Source organism: Mytilus trossulus, chromosome 5 (assembly GCF_036588685.1).
Source record: "Mytilus trossulus isolate FHL-02 chromosome 5, PNRI_Mtr1.1.1.hap1, whole genome shotgun sequence".
Taxonomy (NCBI): Eukaryota; Metazoa; Mollusca; class Bivalvia; order Mytilida; family Mytilidae; genus Mytilus; species Mytilus trossulus.
The window spans coordinates 79,854,562-79,864,886 of NC_086377.1; the positions used below are offsets into that span (position 1 = coordinate 79,854,562).

The following is a 10,325-nucleotide window of genomic DNA, read 5'->3' on the forward strand; positions in this document are numbered from 1 at the left end:
ACTGCTAACAGGGAAGCTCTTAAACCAAGAGTTTCAAATGGTGAAGTTGAAATCATCCCTTCGTAAATTTTACGGACGCCATCACGAGTTGGTTAACCGTTATGGAAAAACCGTTTCACAAATGAGATCTGATATGTTCCTTACGTTGTAACTACAATTCCCTTCGCTTTCATGAATGTGACCTACCGAATTAGACTTTTTACCGGATTTGTAATCACATAAGCAACACGACGGGTGCCACATGTGGAGCAGGATCTGCTTACCCTTCCGGAGTACTTGAGATCACCCCTAGTTTTTGGTGGGGTTCGTGCTGTTTATTCTTTAGTTTTCTATGTTGTGTCATGTGTACTATTGTTTTTTCTGTTTGTCTTTTTCATTTTTAGCCATGGCGTTGTCAGTTTGTTTTAGATTTATGAGTTTGACTGTCCCTTTGGTATCTTTCGTTCCTCTTTTTGTACAGCTCTGAAGATCAAAAGTTGAAAAAAGGTTGTGTCAAATAAGGCTAAGGCTTGGGATAAGAACATCCTTTTTTTATTTTGAACAATTAATGCTATTCCAAACTGTAAATTTTATCAAATGAAAATAAAAGAGATTCACATAATAATACTGAAGTATTAACTAATTACAGAAAACTAGACCCGAATACATATATAAATGCTAAGATTAACACAGAATAGACACAACCGACTCAGTTAATTGTTAAGCGATTCTCCACTTTTGTGGATGTTATTTCTATTTTTGTGAACGAAAACCCTTACACAAATCATTCAAAAAGTGTTACTGGTTTGACCTATATAATGTTTTTCGCAAATCACGCGAGTGATGCAATCAATCAAAATGGATGATTTACGTGTCTAATTTGCATTAATATGATAATAAACAACGACGTGTGTAGATATAGACGAATGTATTAAATCGTCATGTGCATGTGAAAATTATTAAATATTTGTTGTATCAAGACTTGAGAGATTGATTATACATGATTGCGTTGTATTTGACGTTTAATTTATTGTACAGTTATAACATTATTTAAGAAAAAGGGTCAAAACAGCGAACAGTACATTTTTTTCGGAAAAATAAAACATTTAAAAGCATTGAAATTTATATCCTTTGAGCAATATCAAATGTGTAGTCAAGGAAGACAGACATGAGATATTGAGATAAGACGTGGCACGGTACTTGTCTATCCCAAAATCATGTATTTGGTTTTCATGTTATATTTGTTATTCTCGTGGTGTTTTTTCTAATGCTTGGTCCGTTTCTGTGTGTGTTGCGTTTCGGTGTTGTGTCGTTGTTCTCCTTTTATATTTAATGCGTTTCCCTCGGTTTTAGTTTGTTACCCCGATTTTGTTTTTTCATGGATTTATGAGTTTTGAACAGCGGTATACTACTGTTGCCTTTATTTATGGACAAATATGGACATAAGGCAATAATCGAGGTATAATTGACAAGTGAATGTGAAAAATTATATATAAGTTGACTATAAAAGATCCTGACATAAAACAAGACTAGTTTTGGCTTTCAAACTTTTGTATCTGGGAGACACTAGAAAGTCTTGTGTGGACAAAACGCACTTCTGGTGCATTAAATGTTAAACCTTTTGCCTTTTGCTAGATATTATTCGTGTATTCTTTGTAAATTGTGGTCTCCTATCTATTTGTATTGTATTCCAGTAATGTTGTGTTGTCATTTTAATGTTAAATTTAACATGGCCATAAAAGCGGGAGGTTTGGCATGCCACAAAACCAGGTTCAACCAAACATTTTTTTCTTTAAAAAATGTCCTGTACCAAGTCAGGAAAATGGTCATATTATATTATATATGTTATAATAAAGTTCGTTTCTGTGTGTGTTACATTTTAACGTTGTGTTTCTTTTGTGTCGTTTGTTTCCTCTTATATTTGAGTGTGAATTCACGTTATTATAAGACGTTTCACGTTACTCTTCTATCCCGAATTCATGTATTTAGTTTTGATGTTATATTTGTTATCCTCGTCGGATTTTGTATAATCTTTAGTTCGTTTCTGTGTGTATTACATTTTAATGTTGTGTCGTCATTCTCTTGTATTTATTGCGTTTCCTCGGTTTTGGTTTATGACCCGGATTTGGGTTTTTTTCTATCGATTTATGAGTTTTGAACATTGGCATACTACTGTTGCCTTTATTTACTGGCACAAAACACTACGCTATCATTAGACAGTGGTATAACAGTACAACATAAGAACAACATATACAATTTAGTTGACACACCGTATCTACTTTGATCGAAACAAATTGAAAAACATCAATAACAAAAACAAATATAAAAAACAGACCATATATGGCAGTGTATTTATAAGTCTTGCAATGAAATGAAACTGATCTAATGGGTTAATTAGTGCACGGTTTTATTGTGTCACCAGTGGTACCATTTTTGATTTCAGTAGCAAAATAGAGATTAAGCGTCAAAGATATATTGTTAACAAGAAATAATCTCCATGTCATAAGATGTTAATTCCATTGGTACATAGCACACATAAAGATTCATATTCTACTGTTGACGATGTGTCTAGATTTGCCATGTTTAGACATGTATTTCACCAAAAATGGTTTACATTTTTTGCTTTGTCAGTCTGTAAATGTAGAGTAAATGTGTATTTTTTTCAATTCAATTTCGTAACTTCCTTATCACGATCAAAAAGTAGACAGATATGAGCATTATATAAATATTCTATGTTTTGTCTGTGTATACACTAGAAGCCCGATTTCAGTCTGAAACGGCCATTTTGGTCTGATCACATCTTGATTGACTGGATTCACCGCTAGAGAAATTCGTCCAGATATTTCAGATCGTTTAGTCGCCGTTCAGATCGATAGCCTCATCAGGTAAATCAGTTCGTTAAGACGTATCAAGACGGAAAAGACTGAATCATCTAGCGGGTTGTTTAGACCCGTTAAGACCGTGTCAGACCAAAACAGACCATGGATACAAAGTTACGTCAAGATGTTGTCAGACCGTGTCCAGTCGTGTTCAGATTTTAATCATTTGGACACAAAACGAGTGAAACTTTCCCATTGTTTATCAGGGGTTGCTCCCCTTTTAAAAATAAAATAAAAGTTAGAAAGAAGACGGTTTATGTTAACTGAAAGTCTACCACGTCCCTTTAATCATGTTAATTAAATAAAAAAAATATTCAATTTGAATTCTTACTACATCCTATTTAACATGTTTTGTATATATTTTAAAAAATAGCTCAAAGTCATACTGCTGAACAAACCGCCGCGAAATGACTAAAAAAAATTCAACAGATTGCCGAAATAACATTTATTTATTGAATGTAAGCACCTGAACCTTTATATTAAAGATTTACAAGTGATTACAATACATGTTTTTGCAATTACAGACTGTCGTGGGTGGTGAAAAATTTGTCATGTTGACGCAATAGATCATTTTTACACCCGTATTAAATAATTACGGATGTCGGCCGTGAACACACAGGCACTTGTCTCAGAAAATAAATTTCCTATATACCTTATTAGAATAAGGTATATAGGAATTTTTTTTTTCTGAGACAAGACAGACTTAGTGCCAAAAAATTTCCTATATACCTTATTATAATAAGGTATATAGGAATTTTTTTTTCTGAGACAAGTGCCTGTGCGTGAACACTTGAAAACGCGTGATCTTAATAATTATGTTTAATTAAATTTAAGATGTAACATTTTTTAATATTGTAAATGAATGCATTCATTTAACTTTTAATGTTGGCTATATAAATTGCATTTGAGTGAGGCAGGGAAAAATATATATATATAACTAGAATCTATGTCTTTTCTCGTTTTCCGTTTACTGTCATGCCATTGTCCGTTCATTTTTGCCAGACTCATGCGTTTGACTTTCCATCTTTATTTTTCACTTAGTCTATAATTCGAGAGCCTTTTATAAAAAAAATATTACACACCAGAAGACTTTGTTAAAAGATAAAGTTTGAATATTATAGCAGAAAAAGGCCAGTGTACCTGAAGTACATTTGAAGACCAGGTTATATATATTACATGAATACAGCATAATAAAGCTGGTTTAATTTGAATTACTATCCATTAGGGACATTTTCTGACGATAATTAATCAAATCTGACAAGTTTGATTAAAAACGGAAAATAAGCCCGTAAACGATTTAACGTTACCGTACCCTCTTTACTTCAAACTCCGGACAGTGATCGTTTCCGTTCCGGAACTATTTTCCTTTACTCCATCAATTAGTGTAGAGTAGTAGTCGGGCCCGTATGCGGATCGGAACTGGAACTGCCGGGGAGTTTGTCTTTACTTGTCACATGTCGGCATCTTCAAATGGCAAATTTATTTTACACAAATTCGTTGACATGCCATGATGGTAGATGGACACTACAGCACAATATAAGCTGAGCTGGAAATTACAATGGGTGAGTAGAAATGAATAATATTTTAAAACATGCCTATCAGACATGAGAATAATCATTGATCCGGCCAAGAGTTTGAAGGAAAGATGTTTACATTTGTTACATTTGTGCATACAGGTATGAATTGACTTTCTAATACACCACATTCTTGTACAGTAACTTGTTCAAAGGCAAAGTAAGAATTTGGGCTTGTAAAAAAAATTATTCCTGTGATTGGACCCCCCCCCCCTTTATGGAAGATCAATGCATGATTTGAAAAAGGTACATATAAACTATGGTTTAAATCCTCCCTTTTAAAAAGGGCTGGATACACACCTGTTTATTGCCTAAACCATTGTGTGTATTCACAATGGTTTGGTTGGGGGGGGGGGGGGGGGAGGGGGCCTATTACCAGACCTAACCCCCTGATGGTTTAACCCTAGTCCAAATAATTATGACGTCTGGCAAGGCTATTTTATTTTTTTTCTGAGACGCCTTCCTAGGATGTTGTAGGAAGGCGTCCCAGAAAAAAATTTAAATAGCCTTGCCAAACGTCATTATTATTTGGACTAGAGTAACCCTACATATTCATATTTATTGTATGTTTAATAATGTATTGATAACTGTCACGTCCTAAAAGGACTAGGGGCTATAATGGCCATTTTTGGCCCCACCCCCAAATTCCATTTAATTTGTCATGTTGTAAGTCTATACCATAGACCTTCTGAAAATAATCGAATTTTGGGTCTAGCTCATTTATTCTGTTGCCTAGCAACCACTAAAATGGCGGAGTTAAACTCATCAAATATGATTATTATACAGCTTAAATATATCTATATTTGAAATTGAACCTGTTTAACATGTAGGGAACTTTACACTTGTACACTATTTAAATATTACATAATTAATTGCACATTTTTGTCAAATTCACGGTTGTTTCTCCCTAGCAACATATCTGTGCCCATGGCAACCGCGATTTGTTTTCTATTTACAAGATTTAATTTTAAATATATTGAAACAGAAAGGCAATTTAAGAAGTAAATGGTAAAAAGAAACAAACTCCAAGGTAAATATTAAGAGGGAAAGCAATATTGAAACACCAACAAACAAAACAAAACACTGGGTATTGCTGATATATACAGATTGTGCATCTGATGCTGGGTGGGGTCTCCCTTATCAGCGACAAGAAGAATAATATAAAGACAAGACACATTTAGCGCTAAGAAATCTTAATATTGATTATCTAAATAAATAGATACAGACACATGCATAAAAGGGTGTTTTCAAAAGTCAGTGTATTTCCATGACAGTAGTTATGTTTCCGGAAGGGGTTGGGGTTGAAGGGGGCACTTCTATTTACACCTTCTTAAGCTTGAATAAGTAAAAAGTTAAGAAAACTATCAGATATATATGATATAACTTTTTTTCCTACGTAATTCATGAAAAGGTATATATTTTTAAAATGTAAAACTGGGTAAGGTGACAAAACAGCGGCACCCCTATCAATTAAGTATTGAAGTACATCCCCTCTTAACCCCACCCCCTCTAGACTTATGTAAAGGATAGTTAGGGTTGAATTTTCGAAATTCATCTTATTTTTATTATCTATTTCAGTCGTCCAGACTTATAACCGTATCATTCTATAGAATTACAAAACTGGAACATGCTACTATATTAAATAAATCTGTATTCTTAGATCTTTTTTATATTCATTATATATATATATATTATTTGTTTTATTGTAGTTTTTGTCAATGTGAATAGTTTACTTTTCGCCTTCAGTGAGTTCACTCATCTTAGCGTCGTATGACTTGGTCTTTGATCATCATGACAATATTCCTTATATATTCGTCAAAACTATTGAAAACAAGAATGTGTCTTTAGTACATGGATGCCCAAATGGCAAGACTAACAATGGCCAGGAAATCCTAGGTTAGGACAGGCCCAAAAAATCGGCAGATTTAAACATGTTATTTTTGCGATCTCAAACCCCCTCTCCCTTTACCTACAGGCAAAGTAGTAAAAAATCAAACACACAATACACACAGTAATATTTACTTTAAAAAAAGTCTGAGTCTGATGTCAGATTCAAATACCTGGACCAAACACTTAAACCTGAAGCGAGACACAAGGACAATCATATGAACAGACTGACATACGCACGGACGAACAGATCTAGACGCATTGACCAGAAATCATAATGCCCACATAAATGGTGCTTAACAACAAAGCCGGGTCACATTTTAAAATTTACACTTCACTTTTACGCATGATTATAAAACTATTCAAAACATAACCTTAAAAAGTAAACAGACATGTAGTATGCTTACAGACTTCGGGCTCTTGTTTCTATGCATGAAAAGGTCAATTATCCATATATATATACATTTGCAAATTTACAGATCTTACATTGTTGGGTTGATGTTTAGACGAGTTGTATATACATAATGTACACAGCCATGTATCACAATCACTGCTGGTGATCCAATGAAAAAATCTGTTGTAGAGTTGTCACAGGCTCAGCCGTACTTATATAATTATATTATATACATGTTTATACCGATATATGGATATTCTACCTTATGCCGTTTCCGTTTTTTTACCATCAAATCTTAAAGAACTTGTTCTCTATGCACATTACTCACAAATACACATCCAATTGGAATATAGGCAGTTTCATTTTCGAAATAAATCTCGTGTTTCTCGCCAATTATGGAAATTTAAGTAAAATAACCCCCCCCCCCTTTTTCGTTACATAAATCATGGATCTGACCCTTATAACAGAGAGAGAAGATTGCCCCATTCAAATAACAAATTTTGAATTTATAATTAGCAAAAACATCAGAAATGTACAGATTTTGTTATTTTGAATTAAGGTCTATCTAAAATTTCATAATTAAAAAAATTGTCCTCAAAGTTGTTGTTGACTCCCTTTTACACATGAAGTTCATTGCTGTCGGATTTTTTAAAGAAATTTAACTAGAAAAACTTACGGAAATATAATTAGGAATAAACTTTACATACATAAACAAAAAAAAACTAAGTTTCTATAGGCATAAGAATGTATAAACTAAACTTTGTCAGGTGAAAAGGTCCAATTTGGACGGCAAGTTTCAGCTTTTTATTGCTCTGCTTGGCTATGAAAAATATAAAATAAACTATCGCACCAACCTTGCACCAAAAAGATTTTTTATCCGAAGTTTGATATGTATAAACTTGTCAAAATGTTAAAATTTCTAATTGGTGCAATCATGGTGCGGTGGTCAAAATTTAGAAAAAACATCAAATTTTCGGTATTTTTGCTTATTTTCCTAATTATGACGTCATTTGCACCTACCATTGTGACGTCATTGAACCTTTTTTAGTTAATTTAAAACATTTTTTTTTAATCATTTACTCATATTCTAATAATTCATGGAGAAAAACCTGCTCTGTTAGAATTTTTATTATCTTGTAAATCTGGGGCCATTTTAGGCCATTAAAGCCCCTACTCCTTTGCATGAAATATCTGTCACTGGATTTTTTATAACTCATAACCAACCAATCTTCACATGTATGTTACAATGATGATGCACCTATTTATATAGCCACTGGTGGGTGATGTACAATAATTATAATTTATCACATATTTGTTATGAATACCTTCAAGGCTTGGGTTTGCATATGCAATAACCTCTAAATTGCAGGGGGCAAAAAAAAGAGTATATTGATATTGTGCCCTGATTCCAAATGATGTGACAGCATTGCGTCCTTAACGACAATTTTTTACACTTTTGTGATAAGAAATTTAAGATAATTTTCCAGGCATGTTTCATTAAATTGCAGGCGCGGATCCAGAGGGGGGTTCCAGGGGTTGGAACCCTTTCTCTTTTTGAGGATCAATGCATTTGAATTGGGACATGTAATTGGAACCCCCCTTTGTCCTAGTTTTGGCTGGACTCTCCCCTGAATTGTTATCAATGATTTGTTTTGCTCTAAATTTTGTAGAACTTAAATATAACATGTTATAATCTATGCATACCATTGCTTTGTCATGTATGTAGTAATATTCTACAAATTCTATTTTGAAATAAAAAAGTATTATTAAAAGAATTTGTTGAATTATTATTACTACAAATATCACAAATCAAATACATGTACAAATGTAGTTACTGTAAATTCAGAAATTATTGCTTGCAAATTATTGCGAATTTTTCATTTTAGACTTAAATGCGATTTTAATTTTTACGATTTTGTGAAAAATCCTGTTTAATTCATATAAAATATCATAAAATGTGCGTTTAAGTTATTGCGTTTACAACTCAGTCGCATTTTTCGCAATAATAAAAACCTCACATTAATTTCTGAATTGACAGTAGTATATAAAATAGTATTAATGCTATTGACTTATTTAATTTTATACATGTTATAGAAGTCGCATGTAATACAAGTTATAAATACTTAATTCTTAATGTAAATTTTTTTTGTAGATAAGATATCACATTGGTTTGAGCATGATTCCCAGCAAGATTATGAAGGGGCATATATATCATATATACATAGGAAATATATAGTGTCACTAAATTACTCTCATACGGTACCTCACCTCTGTAGCTGTAAATTGCGAAACGGTGGATTCATTCATAATTTTGAGTTACTTATTGCAATTGGAAATAACGTTGATAAAGCTAACAGCATTATGCCATGATGTTGATGGGATGTTCTGATTGGACAAAAAGGAAATTGTGAATTGAACAAATAGCAAACTTGAAATTCATAGGAAAAAAAGTAGGAAATTGGAATAATGAAAATTCATAGTTTCAGTGATTATCTTACAATCATCATGATCATTGTCAATACTACAAGTGCATCATCATGATCATATATATCTGAATTCACCTTGGATAATTATACATTTAAAATAAGAATTTGGATATAATAAGAATTTCTGTGCTGGCGTTGCTACTGTTGGCTTCATGTACCACCAGCTGGGAGTGTTAAACCTTTTTGACCTTTCGTGAGGGTCTGTCACGGTCCGTCACAATTGGTTAGTGTCATATATGCATGATTATGGAAGTTTCACCAACCTAGACAAGCTTTACAGCCCTGGCACGGTTGTTGGTTGCAATTAGAGTCAAATGACAGCTTGCTGTATACATTTGTAGTTCAAATAGTCTGAATGAATCTACATGTATGGTGACAATCTTCTAAATTACTGTTCATTCTGAAACTGGCATTTTATACTAGTACATGTAGTAGTCGAACATATTAAACAATACATGTACTTCAAAGTATCAATTTATTTTGTCTCGCCTTACATGAAAGTCATGAAAGTTGGTTGTATATATGCAAGAAATATGTATTACAGTCTTGGGGTGATGATGTAAGCTATTTTTAATAGAGCTTTAAATTTATAAAAGCTAAAAGAGCTGGTTCAGGGAATGAGTGTAAAATATACTGTTACATTTTATTACATGTAATTGGATACATTTTATTGTATATGAGTACCTTGCAAGGTCTACTTGTCTATCAGGTTAGGTTGACCTGACCTTAATTTTATTTCATGGATAATCTAAGTGATTTAGGTTATTTCAGTTTAATACAATGTTAACATGGTTAGGTTTGTTTCTCAGATACTTCGTAATGAAATTAGAGACTGGAAATGGGGAATGTGCCAATAAGACAACAACCTGACTACAGAGCAGACAACAGCAGAAGGTCATCAATGTTTGAATTGTTTCTCAGAAGCTGTAAGCTACATTGAACATGTTGGAAACAAACATAATTTTTGTTTTGCCTAAGGAGATATGGTATCAGGGGTGAATCCAGCCATTTAAAAAAGGGGGGGGTTCCCAACCCAAGACAAAAGGGGGGGTTCCAACTATATGTCCCCATTCCATGATCGTCCAAAAAAGGGGGGTTCCAACCCCCTGAACCCTCCCCCTGGATC

At 33.3% G+C, this 10,325-nt stretch overlaps 1 long non-coding RNA gene across 1 annotated transcript; it reads left to right on the top strand.

Annotated features, from left to right (window-relative positions):
- The first annotated feature begins 4,310 nt into the window (after positions 1 to 4,310).
- Positions 4,311 to 9,991, top strand: LOC134719187 (uncharacterized). Its single transcript, XR_010107538.1, has 2 exons — positions 4,311 to 4,420; positions 8,866 to 9,991. It is a non-coding gene; the product is annotated as an uncharacterized LOC134719187 (long non-coding RNA).
- Positions 9,992 to 10,325: the final 334 nt, after the last annotated feature.